At 58.7% G+C, this 25216-nt stretch overlaps 1 protein-coding gene across 6 annotated transcripts in view; it reads right to left on the bottom strand.

The window, feature by feature from the left end:
- AGO2 (argonaute RISC catalytic component 2) overlaps nt 1–25216 on the bottom strand; it is a 381544-nt gene that overhangs the window by 51481 nt on the left and 304847 nt on the right. The window contains exon 1 of one of the 6 annotated variants that reach the window (XM_036263901.1): nt 1241–1340. The exons of the other annotated variants lie outside the window; for them this stretch is intronic. The gene's annotated coding sequence lies outside the window, so the exon portion shown is untranslated. Of the gene's footprint in view, nt 1–1240; nt 1341–25216 lie in introns of those variants that run through there. 6 annotated transcript variants of the gene reach the window in all.

Raw genomic sequence — 25216 nt, forward strand, 5'->3', positions numbered from 1 at the left:
CTGGGAGCCTGGATGGGGACACGAGGCGCCCCTGCAGGACAGGAGCCCGGCCACCAGCACCCAGGTCTGTGGGACAGGGACGCCTTTGTCAAGCTCTTTCAAACCTCACTGTGGACGTCTGTTTTCCTCTCAGAATTGTTTTCATTATACTGGGCAGCAGCCAGAAACTACGAAGGCAAAGACTGACCAAAACCGCTCAGGGCTGGGCGTCAGCAGCTGTGGGTGTCCGGCTGCCCCAGCGAGGAGCGCACAGAGGCTCTGGCGCTGGGATCCGGGAGGGCGCCTGGCCCGGCAGGCCCGCCACCCGGTGTGTCCTGCCCTGGCTCTCAGCACGGCTGGAAGGGGCGAACTCCGATGGCTCTTCAGACACAGACCAGAAAGCTGATGCCGGAACCGGGACACGGGGCTGCCACGCCCTGCGCCCACCTGCGGCCCGCACCGTGGGTCTCATGTTCGGCCCCCCCGCCGCCTCGTGGGTGACATGAGTGGGACATCTGCTCTTGGCAGGAGAGAGAACACCAAGTGACACTCTGTCCACAGAACCACGATTCAGGCCCACGCAGCCCGGCAGCCACTGGGAGCTGAGGAAACCAAACCCAGCCGCGCCAAGCTCCCGGGTCTGCAAGGCACAGAGAGGGGCACGTGGCGGGGTAGGGAGGAAAAGGGACGCCCTTCCCTTGGAGGCCCCTCGAGAGTCCCTGCCTGCATACTCCAGACCCAGGAGAGTCACCTGACGCCTCCAGGACTTTTCACGGTAACAAACAGGCCACATGCCGCTTGCTCTCGGGAGGGCTGGCTCCTGCTCTCAAAAGGGAGGGCCGGTCCCCGCTCTGGAGGGCTGGTCGCTTCTACTCAAGCCTTGGGCAGCTCGGTCACACCGGGCAGGCTCCCCGGCAGGGCGGGCTGGCCTGGGAGAAGACAGCCAACAGTGGGTCAGAGCTGTTCTCTAGAAATGGGCCACTTCACACAGGCCACGGTTCCTGGAAGTCCCTCGTTTCTTCCTCTCTCAGTGAAAACTCTGTGGGAAATTCCATTCTGTGTCAGCCTGGTTCTTGGCAAACCCACCGAGCCAGGAGCAGTCACCTGGGCAACAGCGTGGTCCCAGAGGCTGACAAGCACCACCAAGCCAGCGTTCGGGCTGAATGAGTAACAGTCTAAGAATGTGTCAGCCTGACTGTAGTGAGCAACGCGGTGTGAGTGTGCGACACCCTTCGGGTTAATTACAAAACAAAACCAACACCTCCTGCCGCTGACCAGCGGGATTCCGCCTGATGTCTGCTGCGACCTCAAAGAACTCCGTCCATCACGGGCTTCTAAATGGACTTTTGTGGTCCAAGTGGAGACTGCAGCATTTGAAACAGGCTCTCTCTGAGAGATGGCCCCACAGCCACCCTGGGATCTGCAGAGAGAAACCGTGTCTTACTGTAAAAATGGTTTTAATAAAATGTCCCTAAGTTCAAGATGAGCCCTCTGATGCACCGTCCACCTTCACCCGAAACATCAGAAACGACGACACACACCAGGAGGGGTCAGAGAAACACCAGGGGGCACACCACCTCCCGCAGCAGCGGCACCGCAGGCTTTCAAGCCCCCATCACGCACCTGACACGCTCCGGGCAGACCCTCCCGTGTGCGTGTCCTCCCGCTCGGCAGCACGGACCAGCCCGCCCCCTGGGACGCAAGCCCCACGGGCGGGGGTGTGTGTGTGTGTGTGTGCAGTTCTGTGCATCTGTGGCACGAATGAGCGCTGGACCACGGAGCAGGTGGGTAGGATGCCCGGCACTGACCCATAGCGCGACTGAGAACTTCCCGCGAAGACCAGGACAGTCTGTTGCGACTGGTCTGCACCACTGCAGCTGAAGCAGCTACCAGCGTCGCCTGACTTCCCGGAACAGCGAGGACACCGGGCACCTTCCCAGCTGTTCGGGGTTTTCAGTTCACAGAAGAGAGACTGGGGCTGCTCGGAGGGTGACTCACCCCAGGTACCAGCCAGCAGACCGCAGGGCCACCAGACTTCCAGCCACCGCCCGCGGCCGTGTGCTGCAGGGCCCTCCGCAGCCTGGACTGCTCCAGCCCCCCTTACAGAAGAGCTCACACGACACCGCTCGTATTTCAGGAAGGTCTTTTTCTCCAAAGAACCTAAATCCTTCTTTTCATCACCCCAAACACCCAGATCTAACCAATGCCCCACCCCCCTGCTCCCACCTCCCCGGCAGCTGGGAAGTGAGGAAACCAATGTGTCCTTTATTATTTCCAGCAGCTGGGCCACGCTCATCACCCAGGGCGCCGCCAGCCTGGCTGGCCCCACCCTCTGTAACGTGTGCTGCGCCCTGTGATGAGCTGGGGAGTGACGGCCACACCAGCACAGCAGGCACGGTGCAGAAAGGCGGCCAGCCCCGCGCCCTCACTCCTGAGCACCTGCTCTGTCCCCGTCCTCAGGGAGCAGGCCACTCGGACAGTTCGGGGCTGCGGTGGCATCTCAACCAAAGGGACAGAAGTCCAGAACAGTTATAACAGTTTCTGAATAATTGAGGGGAAATTAAGGTGAGCTCCCTCACATCTGTTACAAAGTAAATTCCAATCGGCACAGAACTGTAGGTAGATAATGTTTGTAAATGAAACAAAAACATCTGAAGAAGTAACCGCCTTTCACAACTTCGGGTGGGTGCGCGCCTTCCCGGAGCCAAAATGCAGAGGCCACAAGCGACAAGCTAGACTACGTAAGATTTTTTAAAACTTCTGTAAATGTCAGAAATTTGCAAAATCATGCGCCCTTTGATCTAGTAACTCAACATCTAGGCATTTATCCTAAAATACTGACACCTGGAGCCTCACCCCAGTTTATTATAACAATGACGATGGCTTCCTTGTCCCTCGGTGGAGTCGGGCGAGCAAACGGTTGTGACAATTCAGACACCACGTGTCCACCGTTACCGGGAAGACGGCACGTGGTGAGCGGGGGGAAGTCTCCAGTGGTGCCTGGTGCCACCCACCTGCACCGCGCCTACACCCGGGAGGCCCGGGGGAGGGACAGAGCGGCACCCCAACCATGGGGACTGCTCCCCAAGTGGTCGCTCTGCCTCCAGCTAAGTGCCGTATCTATCACTAGGAAACAGTAATAACGCTATTTTTAGACCCTAAAGAGACAGCTATGAATCAATTCTGGGAAAGAGATACATGGGCACTGGATGTGTTATTCTGTTTTTCTATTAAAGAAAATAAAAACGAAGATGTAAGTAGCCTCAGTCATCACCCCATGTAACAGACGTCCAGAGAGATCTAAAAACCTGCCCCACTCAAGATTTGAGGTGGGCCTGCTAGTCCCCACGTCCATTGTACAGGTGGACAAAGTGAGGTTTGCTGGAGAGAGGGGCAGGGAGCAGGCCCAGCCTGGGGAGGCGCGGCTCAGAGGGCCCCCACTGGCCAGCACAGGACGCACACCAGGCACCTCTGCCCCGAAGCCCCTCCAGCCCCCAGCACTGCCACCGAGAACAGGCTGACGCCGCGGCCTGGTGACCCCGTGAGGGAGCCCAGACTAGTGCAGCACAGAAGAAACCGCAGGTCCAGCTGGTGTGGCTCAGTGGCTGAGCGTCGACCCAGGCACCAAGAGGTCACCAGTTCGATTCCTGGTCAGGGCACATGCCCAGGTTGTGGGCCCGATCTCCAGTGTGGGGGGCGTGCAGAAGGGGGGCAATTGATGTTCTCTCTCATCGATGTCTCTGTCTCTCTCTCTGTCTCCCTCTCACTTCCTCTCTAAAAAAAAAGTGTTTTTTATAAAAAGAAGAAACCTCAGATTCATTTCTGCCACTTTATGAACTTTTTTTTTAAATTCTCACCAAGGACACTTTTACGTTTATCTTCAGATAGAGCGGGAGGGAGAGAGGGAGGATGAGAGACAGAGAAACACTGACCTGAGAGAGACACATGGAGGGGCTGCCACTCACACAACCCCAACTGGGCCGGGGACAAACTGCAACCGAGGTACGCGCCCCTAGCGGGAACCGAACCCAGGTCTCTCTGGACCACGGGCCGGTGCTCTAACTGCTGAGTCAAACCGGCCAGGGCTGTGCCGCTTTATGGACACGCCGCATGGCTGCCCTGGAGGGACCTGCCGGTCTGCTCGTCTGAGTCAGAGGCCCCGTCTCCTCCCTGCAGGCTGCACGGGGAGTTGCTGTCTGAGGTGGCAGGGAAACCACCTCACTTTCGTACCCTCTGCTGAGGAGTGCACCTGCATGCTCTGGGCGCTGCTGTCGCCGGGACACCGTGCCAACTCAGCAGCCCACAGCTCCCACAGCTCTGCGGGGGCAGAGACGCTGAGCACAGGGAGCCACCCGGACTGGGAATCAAACCCACGACCCAATATGTGTCCTGACCGGGAATCGAACCCCAGACCTTTTGGTATATGGGATGATGCGTCAACCTAACTGAGCCATACTGGCCAGGCAACCCACTGTCTTTGAATAATTCCACCCAGGACAATCGCCGTGCCTCGACTTCCCCATTTGAGCCTGCTGTGCTGCAGGGCCCTGTGTGGCCGCAGTGCTGGCTGCCCACGGCCACGCCACGCGGTGCTGGCTGCGCTCTCCACCCGACAACTGGAGCCCGGTGGGCGGCCATCGCCTCCCCTGGATCCCCGCAGTGCCTCGGACAGCCGGGGCTCCCAGCCCCGAACGACACGCCGTGGTCTCCTGAACCAGCAGGAAGACTTCTCAAGGGGTCTATCCCGGCTCCGCTTCACCGACGGGATGGGCGGAATCGCACACGAGGGCCACGCCGTTAGAAGGCAGACGCGCTGGGATCTCGCCCAGACAGCGGGGCAGCTCAACATCTCCAGTGACCACAGACCCGAGAGCGGGCCAGAAGCAGGAGCAGGCGTGGGCTGTGCGCCCGCAGGGGTGGCTGCCCTGGAACTGCAGCCTCGGTCCTGCACTCACAGGTCTGGGGCCAGATTACGACGGTGAGGTCCTGCAGCCCCCACCTGGACACTTAGCAGACACAGACAAGTAGCCACAACACTAAAAACTTAAACCTATTGCTTCAAACCAGGAGGCGTGTGTGACACGTTCCTCATGGAACTTTCCACCCTGCGCCTTGTCTGAACCTCCAGACCCTCTCGTGCTCGAGGAAAACAAAACAGAACACAGACAAAAGCCCCGGCATCTTAGGACAGAAGGGACTTCCTGACCTGACAAGTGACCTAGGAATCACCCCCGGAAGCTCCGCCCACAAGCGGAGTTGAGAAGGATTTCGTTCAAGGTTGGAGCCAGAGGATGCTGCTGAGGGTGAGGCTGTGGCCGAAGGCAGCAGGTGGGTCACAGGGGAGAAGACATGAGCAGCCCGGCTGGAAACACCAGGCGACGTGGCCACAGAGAGGCAGAGGATGCCGGCCCCGCCGCCCCAGCCACCAGAACGCCAACTCGCCGCTGTTCGGACAGCACCGCACAGGCTCCTGCGCCAACCCCGAGGGCGCGTGGAACCTGCACGGAGGGTTTCGATGACCTCGCCCTGAGCTCAGGGACAGCCTGGGCCATGGCCCCGTGGGATCCCGTCTCAGACCCTTGCAATGCGCTCCCAAGTTGGCATCACGGGGCTTAAAGACCCAGGAAACGCTCCCTCCTTCATAGAAAGGGAACCAGGGTCCTATGAGCAGGTGCAAAGTGTAACTCGAAACAACACACCACGCCCAGCAACGCTTTCCAATTACCACCACCCAGGGCCAGGTGGTCGGACAACTGCCGCCGCCCTGTCCGTAACCTTCACACCTCTGCAGCCAGGGACCGGCGCCGGTCTGCAGAAGAGAGGGGCCAGCGAGCGCCAGGGCCGGACCGAGGCCACGCAGCCGTCGTGGGCAGAGGTGGGCCAGCGGAGCCAGCAGCTCCCTGCTCCCGACCTGGCTTGCTCGGGACCAGCCCTCCCAGGCTGTCGCTGAGGACAGTGCGGCATTCGAGGGTCGCCCTAAACAGCACGGCCAAGCGTGAGCCTCCGCTTCTTGCACGTGAAGCTGGGCTGAACGAAGCTCCGAGAGGACAGCTCCATGCCGCTCCAAAACAGCCCGAGCCCTCTGGCAAAGAGGGGGACCCACGGCCCCTGCTCTCCATCGCCAGGCGCGGCCAGCCCCGAGGGCAGAGGGAGGCTGGGGACCAGCAAGGTGGGTCAGGTGGGCCGAGCAGCTTCCACCAGCCCTCTGCTTGCCAGACATGTCCCCGTGACACGCTTCTGGGGAGCCCAGCCAGGCCACACACAGGCTGCCTGGGGTGCCTGGCCGGCAGTCCCGGCCAAGGCCTTAAGTCACCACAGCCCAAGTACCAGACACGCGAGGAAAGAAGTCTCCAGATGGTTCCAGCCTGAGCCGCCTCCTGCCCCTCGTCTTGTCCAGACCCCTGAGCCGCGGGACCAGGAGCACAGTGACCGCTGTCCCCCTACTCAGCTGGGAGGGTTCCATCCATGGCAGCAGGGAGCGGGCACACATGCCAGCTCCCGGGGTGACCAGCCAGAGCTCCGAGTCAGAGCCGGGCCCGCCGCAAGGCCCCATTCCAGCCAGAACAGACACCCCCATGTGTGCACCTCAGAAGACTCACGCATGGCCCTGGCCAGTTTGGTTCAGTGGTGAGTGTTGGCCCGCGGACGGGAGGGTCGCAGGTTCGATTCCCAGTCGAGGGTGCATGCCTGGGTTGCAGGTTTGATCCCTGGCCCTGGTCGGGGTGGTGTGGGAGGCAACCAATCGATGTCTCCCTCCCTCCCTCCCTCCCTCCTACTCTATCAAAAGTCAGTGGAGGAATATCCTCGGGTGAGGATCAACAACAGGACGCACCGGTGAGGATCAACAACAGGACGCACTGCACCGCACCGCACCGCACCGCACCGCACCGCACCGCACCGCACCGCGGAGGTGAGGGAGCCTCCTGGGGACTCCCTTGTCAGCCACGCCCACTTGGGGCGAGGAGGGCAGCAGCGCTCAGGTTGCCAGAGCACAGACAGTGGCCCGGGGGGGCCTCTCTGGACAGAAAAAATCAGAGAAAGCAGCCTCCCCAGAGGCCAAGGCCAAGGCCAAGGTCAAGGCCACAACGCCCTCCTGCCAACTGGCCCCTCCTTACCCTTGTGGCCGCCAGCCTCCCTGGTCCTCGGGGTGACCCGCAGCCCCCGTGTCCCCACATGCAGCACCACCTTCCTGCATTCTCCTTGGGCTTTGGATCCATTTTCAACTAAGAGTCACCAGAAGAGGACCAGCCCTCGCCACACACGGATGGACGGGTGCCCGCGTCGGGGACTGGCCCAGCACCACTGCCCCAGACTGGTCTCGGCGCCCACAAGTGCTCCGATCACTCCCCTCACAGACAAGAGGACAAGGACAGAGGGAGGCTCGGCCAGCTGCACAACCCCCACAACCAGCTGACCGGCTTCAGCAGCAGCCGCACCCCCGACAAAGTCCCACTGAAGCGCTGGCGGAAACGCCCGCCAAGCTGCCAGTCTTACTCCGCAAGGCGGACAGCGAACCCCCCACCTGGAACCAAAGGGAGCCCCCTCCCTCCAACTACCCGCCAGCCACGTAACCCCTAACTCTCCACAACCCCAGGCCCCTCCAGCCAGGCTCCTGCCCCTCCAGGCCACACAGCTGCTCTTGCCGGCCCCACACCGTGGTCACAGCTGCGCCCCTGCCCATCGCCCCGCGCCTCCTCCCGCTGCTCCGGTCCCGGGCGGTTCCTCCTCCCTCTCGCCCTCGTAGGCCGGGCCTCCTGGCGTCCGGTCCTGCGCACCGGCTCCGGCCTCGGCGAGGCCGCGGGGCCGCGTGCGTTCCAGCGCCCTCCACGTGCTGGCCACCGCTGGACCCGCCCCAGTCCTGTCCCATGAGCCTCCTGCGCCCTCAGTGCCTCGGCCCGGGCGTCCATCAACACTTCGAACTCTACGTGTGCCCCATCTCCCCCTGCCCCCAGACCCGTGCCCACTCACCCCTGCTTTCTCGGGCCCTCCTCCCTCCCCTCTGCAGCCTCCCTCGAAAGAGTCCTCCTACCCTCCTATTCTCTCTGTCCCCTCCCAGGTCAGCCGGTCACCCCAACTCCTCTGTGGCCACCTGACAGTCACCAAGACCCCCCATTGTGAACCTGTGGTGTCCTCACCTCAATCCTGAGGCCACTGCCCAGCCCACAATGTTGGAGTCACCCCCTAGTCTCCCTCCCATCACACAAGCAGCCACAACCAAATCCTGTTGCCTCTACCTCTAAACACGCGCACCACATACCCAGACCCACCAACGCCACCCGCACTGCCAGCCTCAGGTCCAAGCCACCGTGTCCCCCTGCGACGGCCCCGCCATTCCTCACGGGTCCCTGTCTCCGCCGAGCAGCCAGAGACCAGAAGGCAGACTCACTGCTGCTCTGACCCCAGGGCCTCTCTCCGGCCTCCGCCTGGCACCTGGCTCCAGCCCAGGGCCTGTGCACCTGCCATTTCCTGCTCGGAACTCTCTCCTCAGAGACCCTGTGCTCGCGCACTCCCTTCTCTCAGTCTCTGTCAGATGTCACTGTACAGAGACCACTGCTGTCCCGGTAGAAATGGTGTCCGCCCTCCGGCACGTCCTGCTTTGTCCTGCAGCAGGTCCCGTTATCTCGGGTCCTCCCTGAGGGCAGGGTCCTGGGCCCTGTCGCTGTGACAGCCCAGCACGTGGGTGGATGTCTCAGGTAGACTGATTTCCCTCTGCTCCCCAGCAGGGCCGAGTCTGAGGCTGCTGGGCCCCGATCTGGCGGCCTGACCCTCCGCCGCCGCCGGGCACACGGCTGCAGCTGCCCGGCCTGTGTGGCCGCCCTCGCAGCCAGGCACCTGGAGGCAGCAGGCGGGCCGGGGGCCGGCCGTGGAAACCCGAGAGGCACGGTGGCTTCCAGGGGCACAGTGCCCAAGGCCACACACCCCTGGAGACTGAAACCAGGAGTCACACACCCTGCGGGGTCCATGTCCCTGCAACAGGACCTCTGGGTGTGCTTACGGCTCCATGCACCCAAGTACACCTCCCCTGGTCACGTTGTGGCCCACGGTGAACACGCGGGGTCCTCTCTTTAAACGTGAGGTAAAACAGGTTAGAAACAAACATCACGAAGAAGAACTTCAGCCCTGGCTAATGCTGTCTGCTCCGTGGTAACAGGGTTTTCTGTTTCACATCTAGCTATTCCCGGCCGTGACCGGGCCCCTCTGCAGCAGTCTCTCTCCCAGGGCCACACGTCGGGCCTTCCACTCAGACTGTTACAAGGACACTCCTGTGTTTATCTGAAATTACAGTCGCTGTATTCTGCGAAAAGAAATGGGACTTGCCTGCTAAGGAAACAAGGCAAAGTTGAATAGCAAACATCACGGTGCCGTCAGCAAAAGCCCACCAGGCCCCAGGATGTCCCCGTACCAAGGAACGCAGCTGACACTGAGCCCAGCACAACGGCCTCCGCTCGGTCCCAGAAGCCAGGTTCCCGGCTTCGGCAAGGCCGCGCCCGGGCCCGTCCACGTCAGCCACGTCCACATAGCTCCCTCAGTGTGGACACGCACCCCAATGTACCAAAGGACAGAAACCGGAAAACTCCCCGACCTGCACACCCGGGATCTGAAGTGTCACTTCTGAGCACCGGCATCTCGTGACGGGACAGCTCCCGTCGGTCAGAACAACTCGGGGAGCAAGCGTGCTGAACGCCAGGCAGACAGAACCCCTAGGGCCGGGCCTCCCAATCAGTCCTCCCGTGAGACGGACACTCAGCTCGGCCGGCAGTGGTCCCCGTGCACCAGCGAGACCTGCGTGTCTGAGGGCGGCCGTGCCAGGCGCGGGGCTGGCTGCTCTCGCCACCGCAGCTCCAGCCGTGGGGGCGCCTGGAACAGGGTCCCCGTGTCCTGGGGAAGCTGCAGCACAAGGTGGGGCTCGAGCGGCACTTTCCATGGGCCACGACCAGCCTCCCCGTGAAGTCTGCAGGTGCCTTCAGGCCCGAGGCCCATTGGGAACCTGGGCCGTGGAGATGCACGAAATGATCCAGGGCCAGTTTGTTTTTTCAAATCACATTAACATTCACATAACATAAAATTCACTGTTTTAACCATTTTCAAGTTTACAATTGAGTGGCTTTTCGTACGTGCACAGTGTCGTGTGCACCATCGCCGGCACTTAGTTCCAGAACATTCCACGCGCCAGGAAACCACCTGCCACCACTCTCTCCTCTCTGGGCGCCTCCTCTGCCCACTCAGACCCGAGCTCCTCTCCCTGAGCAACATCTTCCGAGGTCGTCAGCTCTCCACTTGGGGCGGCTTCGACAGGCCCCACGGGGAGCTCGCTCCCACAACACGCTCCCCGTCACAAGGGCGCAGAGGGGCTGGTGGCCGCCTGCCCTTTGCCCAGCAACCCTGTGGCCCCGCTGCCAAGGGAACAGGAGGGAATCTCCCACAACTCCCTGGGGCTTTCTGAAGAGCCGGAGTGTTTCCAACTGAACAGGCGCAGGCGCGGCACCTGCCATCCCATCCACGGGGCCACAGGCCGCTGCTCCCGAAGGTGAGGACGCCTGGTGACGCTCTGCACACCTGCGCCGTGTCCCAACCAGACACCACGCGCCTGCCTTTCCGGCAAGGCCTGCCCGCACAGCAGACTGAGCCACCCCTAAACGTGCCGTGTCTCGGAACAACCGTGGGTACGAGGACGGATAAACAGATGTGGTCTGTCCCTGCAATGGGTCTTCTCCTGCCATAAAGGGAAGTGGGAACAGGCAGACATACAACGTGGACAAGCCCTGAGAACACTTCCAGGTGAGAGGAGCCCGGCAGGGACAGCCCGCCGTCACCGTCACCGCCGGGCCACACGAGGCAACGCAGCCTCCACTCAGACTCGTCGGGCGGGTGAATGAAGACACTGACTTGGAGTGGACCCTGAAACACCCCTGCGGTCAAAAACACACCCCTGTCCGAGTCCACCGCCGTGGGTGTGGGCCAGGACTCCAGGACTTTCTGAAAACACTGCGGCTGCCTCGGGTCCCAGGACGACGGGTGCAGGCAGGTCCTAGGACACACGGGAAACACACTGCTGGCGCCCTGCAGACACCTGGGTTCGGGCCGAGGTGACAGGTGAGCCATGGGGACCACAGACACTCACCACTGGCCATGTGCTGATGCAGGAGGTGAGAGACTGACCTCGACAGGCCTCTCTCCAGGGATCAGATGAAGGGCGGACCGTCGGGGAGCCGGGGGCCGAGATGGCCTGCAGACCTCCAAGGATCAGGCTGATTTACAAACGTCTCTGTGTGACCAGCCAGCAACTTCTGACGGGACACGCCCACGGGGAGGCTGGTGGGCGCACGGAGTCGCACGAGCACTGAACTTTCGGGGCCCCACAATGCAGGTACTTTCCTCTGTTTTTTTGTTTTGGCAGCCAAACGTTTGACCAGCCAAACGTCTCTGTATGACTGAGGGAGGCAACCTCAGTGTGGCCGCGATGACCCGCAGGGGGGCTCAGCGCACGAGCTGAGGGGCCCCCCCCCGCACGCGTGTCCTGCTTCACCGTAGCCACTGCCCTCAGCCGGCTCTTTCGATTCTGCTATCGAAAGGATGATGACACGGGACCAGGGCTGTGCCCACGGAGCCCTTCCCCTGTGCCCAGTGCCCCCTTCACACACGGCAACGGCTGAGCTCCTGCAGCCTCGGAGGGCGCCCGGCAGAGGGTGTCGCTGGAAATCGCCGTGTGTTCAGTGCCGCAGGGTGAGCCCCACGGAGCCCCAGACGGAGTTGGTCAGAAACGACTCAAATCCAGTTAAAAAACCCAAAAACACCCAAAAGTAAAACTCAAGTCAGCATTCATAAATTCAAAAGAGCATCCTATAAAAAAAAAAAAATTTCACAGATTGCTCTTTTTTTTTTTTTTTAATCCTCACCCAAGGACATTTTTCCATTTTTTACTCAGAGCGGGAAGGAGAGAGAGGAAGAGAGAGAAACATCAATGTGAAAGGGACACATCGAGTGGCCGCCACCCACACGACCCAACCAGGGCCAGGGACAAACTGCAACCGAGGTACATGCCCTTAGCGGGAACCAACCCGGGTCCCTCTGGACCGCAGGCCGACGCTCTAACCACTGAGCCAAACCGGCCAGGGCTCAGATTGCTCTTTAATTAAAAGACTGAAAACTTCAAACCCGCTTCGTTTCCAGTCAATCCCTTCCTTTCTTCTGTCGTGAAGTCTGTGCTGCACATCTGGGTGCTCATCAGCCAAGTTCATGGCCCGGCACCCAGGTGACACCCTGGGTCAAGGTCCCGGGACTTCTCTGGGCCTCAGGCTCCTTGCTTCCAAATCGAGGAGGCCAGGAGCCGGCCGGGTCAGGTCGACACACACAGATCCCCTTTCCAGGGCCTGGTACACAGTTACCACGCTGTTGGCCAACGTCGTCATTGCTGCACACACTTCCCGAGCCCCAAACCTCATCTGTGTGGCTCTTGTCACCGTCTGTGACACAGGCACGGGCCACTCCCTGCAAGTCACCATCACTGCTTTCCACCAGGCCTCCACAAGTGGCCGCCTCTCAAGTCCTGCAATTCGGTCGTAAACGGGACTTTGTAAGGCTGCAGGTACCGGTTCGCCAACGCGAGCTGGAAAACCAGACCCCTTCTAAATAAAACAAACACGACGTCCGCGCGTGGGGGACTGCTCCTCTCCAGGACGCAGGGCGAGGCCCGGGGGCGCAGGCCCTGCCCCCGCGGCGCCGCCTCGCACGGAGCACGGCACCCACATGGCCATCTGCACAGAGGCGGCTCGAATTCAAGGCCAAACACCGGGACGAAACGGGGACCGGCTGGCTGGCGATCCACAGCTGGCGTGCTAGGGACGGAGGAAAAGGGCATTACGTCAGGTCAGCGGGTTTTTTCTGGGGATCGCAGCACGCCCTGGGGGGCGCAGGAAGGTAAAGTGAAAACTTAACGTGCTCGGAGATGTAAAGCGATGGTCGGCTCCCGCCTGCCACGTGGCTCTGTCACACGCAGAGCCGTCCCCTCCGGGCACCGGGAGCCCGTCCACGGAGGTCTGTTCTGAGTCTCTGCAGGCGCTTTGTTTAGAAAACAGCAGGGACCCAACACCAAGGGTCACATACGAGCCTGTTCCCGTTCAAAGAGGGTATTTTGTGAACACCCACACCCCACCCCACCCACAGTCCGCAGTCTCCCAGTCGAGGGGGCTCGCCCGGTGCACAGGCCTCCTGGAACATCACAGAGATCCAGGGGGTGGGCTCACCCAGCGGGGTGTCTAGACCACCTATGTAGGGTTTGCACTGCACTGCCCACACCCTCCCTGGGGCACGGCCCCGCCCTGCGGCCCCGCAGGAATCCCTGCTGTGCAGCCCGCAGTCCTACCAACAGGCTGCCCTCTACACCCAACTTCAAGCTCCTCTAGGAGGGGCATGCACCCCAGGAGCCCAGCCTTCCCCCCTCCACTGACACAATCACTGCTCTGGCAGCTGGGAGTCCAGCCTGGGTACCAGGGGGCACTTCCCATGTGTGAGCCCATGTTACCTCCACAATGATGATCACCGTTAGTTATGGCAATATAGCAAGTACTAATCATTACGTGATTAGCAATCATTCACAGTGAAAAACATAAGTATAAGCGACGTTTATTGTAACTGTCCGGTACACAGAAAACAACCCACCCGTCAATCGTTAGTCTGACAGTTCTGTGACAGTGGCTACTAGTGCACAGTTCCCGGCTACAGTAACCAAAATAGGTGCTGGCGTTATCTCCACGTTACAGTCCCGGCTACAGGCACCCAGAGCCAACGTGACAAGCGAAGCCAGGGCATGGAGCCAGGGCGCGAACCCAGGCGTGTGGCCGAAGCTGCCAGTTACCTTGGGTTCCTCCCAAGAATGGGGGAACCTCGGGGAGGTAGGGAGCATTCATTCCTCTCTACTCTCAGCTTTGGGGTGCAGTCCCTCCAAGGGTGCACAGCAGGCATCCCAGTGCCCGCCCTACCCGGGAGGTCGGGTTACAGCCAGGGGCTTCTGCCACCAGCCCCTTAGGAAACAGATGTCTTAGCATGATCTGCTTCTATCTCGGTGCCTGTGTGCTTTTACTGAGTAGTCTGTCTGTCTGTCCCTCCCACCCCACCCCACACATGCACCCTCCAACCAACAGATACTGATGGTCTGCTCTCCGCTAGCACGTACGAGGGGCTGGGGGGCAGCTCCTGGTCAGCGAGAGGCAGGACACCAATTCGTCCCTGTACAGAGTACCCCGAGGAAGGGGGGTGTACTGTGACAGTCACACGCCAGCTCCTGAAACAGCTCGCCGCAGACTGGCCACTTGAGTTCATTAGCCCACTGACTCCACAATGGCTCTGTGGGGTCACTCTGCCCACTTTCCCAAATGAGAGGACGTCACACAGGTAGGTGGCCACAAAGCAGGAGCTGGCATAGCCAGCCGCCCATGCTGCCCACCTGTGACTAAGAGGCCACCACCTGGCTGAGTGCACGGCCATCACCTTCTCACTCAAACACCGATATAAACATGGGCCCTACACACACAGCACCCAGAAGTGCTCAAGATATTAGGTAAAAGGAACAAAATCATAAATGTAGGCAGTTCTGTCTGGATAGCAGTTGGTAAGAGACGGTCCCAATATGCCAGGCTGTGTAAGGGTTCGATCCCGGTCAGGGCACATGCAAGAATCAACCAATAAACAAAGAATGCATAAAAAGTGTAACAAATGGATCTCTCTCTCTCTCTCCCCTCTAAAGTCAATAAGAAAAAAAATTAAATAGAGAAAAATATTATAAATGTAGAATAATTCCAACTACCCATGTATGTATGGGGAAAAAGTCTGGAAATAAGTACACATTGGCACATTATTTCTCCTAAAGTACTCTACAGGTGATTATTTTCCTTTTAATTTATTCTAAATTCTTTGAAATGAGCATGTATTCCTTTTAACATGAAGAGAAGAATAATTTTTTCAGAAATCCGACCCCAAGGACAGCACTGCCTGTGGCCACAGCCCACACCGCAAGAAATTCCCGGTGGATCAGAGTGGAGTGCGGGAGGGGTGGGGCTCCGGTGCCGACGGCTGCCAGCCTGCACGGCCCCACCCCTTGTCGGTTTCCACCAGCCGGTTCTAACTGCACAGTGTCTACAGTGTAGCAAACAGTCCTCACGGAGCATTTACTAGCAACTGTTACCAAGTCCCTGTTCAGGCTCTGGCACATACTTGGCAGCAACTTTGTAGCAACTCAAACCTTTACAGGCTATACCAAGAAGGATTCTATAACAGAAGCTAGGGTTCCTTCTGACTCCTTAATTTGTTTCAGATTTTAACTGCAACATGAATAACAATCTCATTTTCCAGTGGACTTATTACTATACAGTTAAGTCAGTTTCTCATACACTAGCAGCGCGGGAAGCAAGGGCACAGGCGATGCGCCCCAAAAGGCTGCACAGTACACGCAGGCCCTGATCGCCTGGGCCAGACACTCGGATGGTGGCAGTGAAGGCGTCCTGAAGGACCCAGTGGCAGGGGGCTTGGGGACGCATGGGACAAAGAGGGTGCACGATTCTCACCGCGCACACTGAGGGGGAGAGAAAAAGTAATGGAAGTAGATGTCTGTACACTGAATGCTAAGCACACCCATCAGCTCTCTGGTTAGGACGTTACGACTCTGCTCTTCTAGGTCTGAACATACACGCAAATATTGTGGATAACGAGAGCCAGGCTTCTCCCTGTCCCACAGAGACGTCATCCACAAGGAAAGGGGACGTCGGGTGAACCCTGTGCTGCTGGGATGGCAGAGCCGTCAGCGTGAACTCATGGTTGTGACACACACATCGAAGGACATGTGAGTTCCCAGAGCCTAGGTCTTCCTTCCTCAACCCACCCTCCCATAAATGGGACAGGGGCCTGATGAAATGGGCTGGGGCCAGAGGCGCACAGGTGAGCTCGGAGCGGCCCGCAGGCCCTGGCAGCAATGCTCAGGAACCCTGTGGGGGTGGGGCGGAAGGATACAGGCGCCTCAAAGAGCTCCCATGTCAAGGTCACAGAAGGCAGACTGAAGAACTGTCACAGGTTGGAGAAAGCAAAGAACACAAGACAAAAAATGCAAGGTAGGCCCCAAGGTTGGGCAGAACATGTCCAAAAATGGACATTTGTCAGACTAATAGCCAAATTTGAATAAAATCAGTAGATCAGGTAATAGTACCGTATCAATGTTCATTTCCAGTTGTTAGTAATTATCCTTTGGTTTCATAAGACGATAACATTGTGGCCCTGGCCAGTTTGGCTCAGAGGTTGAGCGTCGGTCTGCAGACCAGAGAGTCCTGGGTTCGGTTCCCTCTAGGGACACGTACCACACACACACATACACACAAAAAGATGACAACATTGTGGGGGAGCTGGTGGGAACTCTGTACTACTTTGGCCATTGCCTATAAATCTAAAATTATTTTTAAATAAATGGTTAAAATAATATTTATGAATGCAATCACATGAAGTTTCCAGTGATGGGGGCAGAGAACAGGAAGAGAAGTCAGGGCTGGACTGAACTGAGCGGAGAGATGGTCCCCTGGGGGACTCCCATATTTTCCCCTCTACTTTCATGTACATTTGAATTTTCCCTCATTTAAAAGGCCTTTAAAACTTTTCTCCAAAGCTTCAAACTCTGCATAAATCTGCTCACTTCTGTGAGCGTATCGCATCACCAGCTACTCAAGCCAAAAGGAACCGCCCCCCAAATCCAACGCCAGGCATCTCCCAGACACTGTCCTCTCCCCAAGCTCGTCTCCACCGGGCCCCCGGCCCCTCCACGTGCCACTGGGGAGCATCTGCAGGCTGCTGGCTCCTCAGAACACGCAGCACAGGTGTGCCCTCACCTCTCCCCGGCGTTCTGGGTGAAGGCCACCGTGCAAGCCCTGCTCTGGGTCACAGTCCCTCCCATCCCTGGAAACACCTGCCGTTCTGGGTCGACTTGGGGGTGACCCTTGGATTCGCGGCTGTGTTCACGACTCGGAGCGCGGAGGTGTCGCCGGCAGGGGGACAGATGGTGAGATGGTCGCCCCACGGAGGAGGGAGACATGGAGACAGCACAGGCCTGGCAAACACGCTCAGAGCAGGAAGCCAGGTAAGGGTCCCATGTCTGGTTCCCTTTGTGCGAAATGCCCAGAGTGGCCAACAGAGACAAACCAGACTGGTGGCCGGGGCTAGGGCAAGGGAGGACGACTCACGGGGGCACAGGGTGGCCTTGTGGGGTGGAGGGGATGAGCGGCCGACGGTTCGCCTGGAAATGGCTTATTTTACATTATATGAATCCCCCCTCGTTTTTTAAAAAAAAGACCATGACATTTTATTTTTTTAATTTAAATGTTTTAACCCTCATCCGAGGATACTTTTCCATTTATCTTCAGATAGAGCGGGAGGAAGGGAGGGAGAGAAACATTGATGTGAGAGAGGCACATCGACCAGGGTCGAGGATGAACTGCAACTGAGGCACGTGCCCTTGACTAGAATCAAACGGAGACTCTTAGGTCTGCGGGCTGATGCTCTAACCACTGAGCAAAACCGGCCAGGGCTGGGCCAAGACATTTTAAAAGAAATTCCTCTCTTGAAAAAACACCTACACTTCTCATTCCTGTTGTTACCGGCTCAGACACACTGGGAACAGACCACACAGGTACGAACACAGGACAGCGCCGGGGGCAGCCCTGTGCCCGCAGAGCTGTGGCTGGGGGGCTAGGGGCACCCTGGACCCCAGGAGATAAAACCCACCTACAGCATCAGTCTGAGGACGATCAATCAGAAAGAAGACTTTGCAAGAACCCTTAATAACCACCATTCTATAACATGAACTTAAAAATTCTCCATTTCAATAAAATGTGCAAAAATAAAATCAAAACCACTGTTCAAATAATGTTTACAGGAACGGCTGCAGGGCAGCGCCTGGCGGCCCCGCGGCCACTGCACACCCTTCTCGAGGCCGGGATGCACCCCCGTCCGCGGACGCCACCCGGCAGCAGGACGGCGTCTTGACCCCCGGGCAGCTCAGGGAAGACCGGTTCCTGATGGAACGAAATGCGAATCCTTCAAAAAGCCAACCTGCTTCTTTGCTTTTCTTTAAAACAAGAAAAGACCAGTAAAGGAATATACTAATGCCACGCAGAGCTCCGACAGCCCACCGAATTCCTCACTGTCCCTTCTACTTACTTCACAGCACTTATTTTCAGAGAAGGCTCACCCAGGACGCCCATCTGTCCCCTCCAGAATTCCACCACCGAGAGGGTGCCGTGCCTGGCTGGTGTGGCTCAGTTGGCTGGAGCATCGTCCCGTACACGAGAAGGTGGCGGGGTCAGTTCCTGGTCAGGGCACATACCCAAGTTTTGGGTCTGATCCCCAGTCGGGGAGCGTGCAGGAGGCAACCGATCAATGTTTCTCTCCCTCTCTCGCTCACTTTTTTGTTCACCGAGGAAACCAGCGAGAGACCTGCGCTCCCTGCCAGCCGCACGTCCACCCAGCATGCCGTGGGCACCCACGAGTCAGTGCAGCCAACCCCACAATGCGGGCGGTCATCCCATCTTACAGAGGGAGGCACCGAACTCTACACAGACTTGGGCGCCTTCTCAGGCTCCACAGCCCAGGCGGATGCTCAAGAAGCAATGTAGCAGATCCCGCCCAGCCCTGCGGCCCCCAGCAAGAGCGCAGCCCCGGTCAGGGCCCAAGGGAGCAGGTCTTGTCACTTCAGCCTCGACAGGCTCAGCGGGATGCACCAACACCCAGACTGATGGCTTTCCTCTGCACGCCCACCCCCGTTCAAGTCAGTCACTGGCTGAGTGGCCCCTTGGCCGCTTCCCTCCACGCGGCTCGTTTGCGTGGCCCTGAGCGCCAGGCCACCCTCCGCTCCAAGCAGAGCCGGACACAGCCACCGAGACCACAGATTTTCAACTGCACAAGTTCCAAGTCGCCAGGTTTAACTTTGAAACCAGAAACAAGGTGATATGTACGCATCCAGTGAGTGAAGAGGAAACCCCGGTGGACAAGGAAGGCGGAGATGACCCAGATGATCTGAGCGAGGGGACAGGCAGACAGTGCGCAGAACACGCTGGGGCCACCAACAGGAAAGGGAGGGCGTGCCTGGGGTCCTCTCCTGGATTCCTGAGAATCACCTTCAATGTAGCAGGTCTAGCAGAGAAAACCTCCCCAGCCGCCCCCCATTCCCGTGCACCCGCCTGGACCAGCCTTCCCCCAGCCGGCTGCCCTGCCCTCTCGCCCTCACCACACTCCTCTGCCTCCAGGCGGACCAGCAACGGGGGCCGGGGGCTGACTGCACGGCTGACGGGAAACCGAGAGCTGCCTCCTGAGGAACAGCCTGCCGCAGCGGTGAGCGTTCACCAAACCCCAGAACCCGAACGGCTGAGGCTGCTCCAGCTCAAGCCTTCGGTTCTGACACCATGTGCCTGGCACGCAGGCCCGAGGCACACACCGGAGCACGCAGGGCAGAGGCACAGAGGACAGAGGCACGCAGGCCCGAGGCACACACCGGAGCACGCAGGACAGAGGCACAGAGGACAGAGGCACGCAGGACAGAGGCACAGAGGACAGAGGCACGCAGGACAGAGGCACAGAGGACAGAGGCACAGAGGACAGAGGCACGCAGGACAGAGGCACAGAGGACAGAGGCACAGAGGACAGAGGCACGCAGGACAGAGGCACGCAGGACAGAGGCACGCAGGACAGAGGCACAGAGGACAGAGGCACAGAGGACAGAGGCACAGAGGACAGAGGCACAGAGGACAGAGGCACAGAGGACAGAGGCAACAGAGGACAGAGGCACAGAGGACAGAGGCACAGAGGACAGAGGCACAGAGGACAGAGGCACGCAGGACAGAGGCACAGAGGACAGAGGCACAGAGGACAGAGGCACAGAGGACAGAGGCACGCAGGACAGAGGCACGCAGGACAGAGGCACGCAGGACAGAGGCACGCAGGACAGAGGCACACGCCGGAGCACACCAGGGAGCCGCAGTCAGGGCTGGGAACCCAGGAGTACCATTCACAAGCCAGTCTTCCAGCTGGGGCCCCAAGGGGACAGCGGCTGTTCAGGCTGGGGACAGGGAAAGGGGCAGTGACAGCCAATGGGCACAGGGTTTCTCTGGGCGGAGGGGAAAAAATGTCCAAAATTAGATGGTGGTGATGTGCGGGGACTCTGTACTAAAACCCACTGAAAATTACACTTTATTTTTTTTCTTTATTGATTTTGGAGAGAGAAGGAGGGAGAGGGAGAGAAACTCTGATAAGAGAGAATCATCAATTGGCCGCCTCCTGCATGCCCTCCACTAGGGATTTGGCCCACAACCTGGGCATGTGCCCTGACCAGGAATTGAACCAGCATCCTCTTGGTGGATGGGTCAATGCTCAACCACTGAGCCACACTGGCTGGGTGAAAATTACACTTTAAAAAATATATATGTCTTTATTGATTTTTCAGAGAGAGACAGGGGAGGGCAAGAGAGAGAAACTTTGATGAGAGAAAAATACCCACTGGCTGCCTCCTGCACACCCCCTACTGGGGATTGAGCCCCAAACCTGGCATGTGCCCTCACGGGGAATCAAACCAGCAACCTCTAGGTGGACGGGACAACTCCCAACCACTGAGCCACACCAGCCAGGCATGACTTACACTTTATTTTATTTATTTATATTTTATCCTCACCCGAGGACATTTTTCCATTATTTGTTCAGGTAGAGTGGGAGGGAGAGAGAGGAAGAGAAAGAGAGAGAAAAACATCGATGTGAAAGGGACACATCGAGTGGCTGCCTCCCGCACAACCCAACCAGGGCCGGGGACAAAATACAACCGAAGGTACGTGCCCTTAGCGGGAACCGAACCCGAGTCTCTCTGGACTGCAGGCCGACGCTCTAACCGCTGAGCCAAACCGGCCAGGGAATGACTTACACTTTAAATGGGAACTGAATGGTACACAAATTATACCTCAATAAAGCTGTTATTCTAAGGCTACTGAAGCCTGGCCGGTGTGGCTCACTGGTTGAGTGTCATCCCTGCACCAAGAGGTCGCAGGCTTGACCCTTAGGCAGGGCACACGTCCGGGTCGCAGGCTCAATCCCCAGGGTGGGCATGCCGGAGGCAGCGATCAATGTTTCTCTCTCTCTCTCTCTCTTCCCCTCTCTAAAGATCAATAAAAAAACCCACATTTAAAAAAGATGCTGAAGACACATGCCAGCCAATTACCCGTGAGCCTTACATGGATCCCGATTCAATCCAGTGTTCAAATCCACAGCACGCGAGAAGCCGCGCAGCTCAGAACACACCTGTGTGGTCCAGGACAGTGTTCGAATTTCACACTGGTAACTGGGGGACTCTCCGGGGGCGGGGGAGACAGGCAGGCACACTGGCTTTGAAGATTTCTCATGAAGTCTTTGTGACAGAGACATGACCGGGTCTGCATCAGAACACGGGCAGAGGCTGGGGCGTGGGCTGACGACACACGGACCTCCGCGGAGGCTGGGCCTGCACACCAGCTCTCACATCTGCACTTCTCCCATCTGGCCCAGCTCAGCTCCTCCACGGTGGCCTCCTCCAGGCAGACTCCCAGCCTCCACCCACCTCCTCAGTCCGTTCTTAACACAGCAACTACGGGGTCCTTTACAAACTCAGACAGCCGATGTCCCTCCTCTGCTCACTCCCCCGCTCCAAGTCCCTCCCAGGCCCATCCTGACTCCCCACCCCCATCTCACCTGTCCCTCCTCGAAGTTCTGGCTGAGTTCACCTCCTCTGAGCGCTGGAACTGACCACCATCCACAAGTCCCCGCCCTCCCCGGCCCCGCCCCTGCGCCCATGGCCTTCCTGGCCCGCAGCCCAGACACACCTCTGCCTTACCTAACTTGTGAATGTCCTGTTCTCGCTGTCCACCTCCCCACACGTGCTCCTGACTTCACCCCCACAGCTGCAGGTGCCTACAGCTCAAGGGGAAGCCGGAATGACCGGTCAGACGCTCGGACGCCGTCCAGGTCTAAGGCCATGTTTTCGCAGTGTGCACGCCGGCCACCTACCACACGGGGCACAGCACGCAGCCGGCGCAGAGGGAACAAAGCGTCCCCAGTGACGTCCCCCACCCCAGCCACCCACGGGCCACTCGAGTCGCCGTGTAGAAACCACAGGCAGAAAACGGTCTTACTTCCATCGGGCTGCGACGGCCCCGCTAGCTGCCGGTCAGCACGCCGGACACAGTGTTACCTCACACCACACCCACCAGGGTGCTCATTCAAACATTCAACCAATGGGGTCACCGGGGTCACCTAGGCGAGAAGCAGCCAGCTCCCCCATCAAGGTGCTTGGACGGCTTCCTCTGGGTGGGCCCTCCGCTGGGTTCTGGTCAAATCAAGGTTATAAGTCCCCGGGGGAGAGGGGACACTTCTGACCCCTGTGTGCACCCCCACGCCCCTCACCCGAGGGTGAAGCTGCAGCCACACTGCTCAGCACCTCCCATTGCCACAGCCGAGTAGGCTCATCACCCCATTTTCCAGGCAGGAAAGCCGAGGCCAGAGCCACAGAGCTGGTGAGGGGCTGCGGGGGCCCAGATGTTAGCGGACGCCCCCCACTAACTGAACGCCTGCTGAGTGCAGACGAGCCCATTCCTGGGTCTGAGCCGGAGCACTGTGTTCTGGGTGCAGGACCCACGCAGCCGCTCCCTCCGACCACCTCACCGGGGGTCACACGGTGTGGGCCCCAATGGCCTGCCCACTACCTCCGCACCCCACCGCCCCAAGCGCGGCCAGGCCCCTTCTAGAACAAGCCTGCCCACGGGCGCTCGGTGCCCAGCACCCAAGCGTGCACAGTCCACCCGCCCTCGGCTCTCAGAGGTCTGAACAGTGTGGAGCCGCCGAGGGCACAGCTGTTCCCGTCAGCCCTTCACCTGCAAACGTCTGGGGTTCTGGGGTTCAGGTGACAATGGCAGTCCCCGCGGCACAGCTCTTCCGAGACAAGGGCAGGTGTCAGGAAGAGTTAGGGCCCAGAGGACCGACAGTGATTCCAGGTTTTCAGACATCGAGGGGAGAAAGGCGGTGTTGCCTGATGACACTGACTGGCCGGGGGACAGCGGGCCACCGTGGAGAGAGGTGAGGTCACACGGTGTGTCCAGCTCACACGACAGTGCTGGTGACCACGACTGGGGAGGAGTCCGCTCACCTGAACCTTCAGGACAGGCTGTGCGAAGGAGCCACCGGGCCACCCACGCAGCCCCACACTGCAGTGTCCCTTTGCTGGAAGACAGAGTCCCACAGCAAGTGGGGGTTACAGACGCAAAGCCACCTGTCCAGAAACGCAGCTCACAACAAATGTGTCAGGATTAAAACCACAAGCAACCGGGTCTCCAATCAGGGACAACACAGCAGTGGGTCTGGGTGCGGTCTTTCTGGGACCCACTGAAGAAAACCTGGGGGAGACGTGCTCCGAAGACGACACGTCTAAGGCTGAAGTAGCCTCAAAGCCAAGCGTGGGGGAGCCCTGTCCGTGTTGCTCAGCAGTTAGAATGTCCACCCGAGGACTGAAGGGTCTCAGGTTCAATTCCTGCTCAAGGGCATGTACCTGGGCTGCAGGTTTGATCCCCTGTCCCAGCCATGCGGGAGGCAACCAATTGATAAGTCTCACATCAATGTTTCGCTCTCTCCCTCTGCCTCCCTCCCTTCCACGCTCTCTAAAAATCAATGGAAAAATATTGTTGGGTGAGGATTAAAAGAAGAGGGGGGCAACAGGGTAGGCCAGCTTCAGAGTCTACAGAGCCTCAAAAGACATAAAACCAAATTTATGTGAACTTTTATTAAAACTCAGGATCCCCAACAACCAACTGTAAACGTGCTCCGGAGATGAAAAAGTGGCCAGGGCCCGGGTGGAGGATGCCCCTGCCCTCGGACCTGGCACTGAGGTCTGGGGCTCGCTGCGAAGACTGCAGAGAAGGGGGAACAGGGCACAGGTGGGGCACCTGGATGACCGCTGAAGCTGCCGATGGCCGAGGGGCGCACTCCTGCCACACGACTCGGGCATTTTAAATTACTTTACAACGGAAAGGATTTTTTAAAAAAATCAACCATTACATTTTGAAGGCTCCCAGTAACAGTGCAAGAAACAGCAATGTATTTGGTCAGACTGCGCGTCGGGGGCTGCGCGGCTCATGCTGCGAGGAGCAGCCCATGGCGCTGTGAACCCTCGCCGCGCGGGCCAGCAGCCGTGCCAGTGGTTCTGCTTCTCAAAACCAGGCAGGTTTCAGGGGTCGGAGCTTCTATGTCTTTTCCTTACCGCCTTACATAAATCCTCCTCCGAGGTTTATAACAGGTCCGAGGGGGCAGAGGGCCATCCGCCTGGACGCCACGCGCCCGCGCGGGCAGACTGCTCTCGCCTCCGGAGGTGGGGCGAAGTAGGGCGCAGGAGGTGTCAGGCTCCACGGTGGAAGCAGTTCCTTCTCGGAGTCACCGTCCTGTCCAGACAAGCCCCCGGGGTCACAGAGGTCACTCTGCAGCAGATCCGGGAGGGTGTGACAGTTCACCTCAGCGAAACCAGCAAGCCCCGTGCAGAAGGCATTTGCTCAGTCTAAGATCTTTAAGTGGTTTTAAAAAACAAACTCATTGGTCCCGTGAAGGTTCAGGGCACTGGAGAGCCCGCCCACCATAAACCACTACCTCTCCGGAACAGCTCAGCACCTCGGAAATGGCGCCGCACCTCTTCAGAGCCCAGGTATCAGTTCACACCTGTGACAGCACCGTGAGAGGCATCACACCCCCACTGCGAACTGTTTTTAAAAATTAATTTACTTTGTAAGTTGCTTACTAAGCGTATTAAAATCAGAAGGAGCAACACTATCTGTGACTGTCGTACAATCCAGATCGAATGTCTTCTCATTACCCTAAAGCAGGACACACATTTAAAAGTTTCACTGAAGAGACTCTACTCTGAAAATTCCTTTTAAACAAAATTAAAAGCCTCCGTGTGCAGAAGACGAGGGCAGAGCCCCGAGGATAGTTACAGCTCCCTGGGACAGCCTGGAAGCGGGTCCCGTCCCGTCCTGCCATTAGCTAAGAACTACCCTGCGGACCCACTTATACTCTCTCAACCCGGCTGTGGTTCCAGGGCAGCGTATCCGTGAACCGTGGGGCCTCTCCCCACCGGCCACGCACAGCAAGTACTCGAAAGGCCGTGAGAGACCAGACGGGAGCCTGGAGTTCAGCACGACCAAAGCATTTT

Source organism: Molossus molossus, unplaced genomic scaffold (assembly GCF_014108415.1).
Source record: "Molossus molossus isolate mMolMol1 unplaced genomic scaffold, mMolMol1.p scaffold_m16_p_16, whole genome shotgun sequence".
Lineage (NCBI taxonomy): Eukaryota > Metazoa > Chordata > Mammalia > Chiroptera > Molossidae > Molossus > Molossus molossus.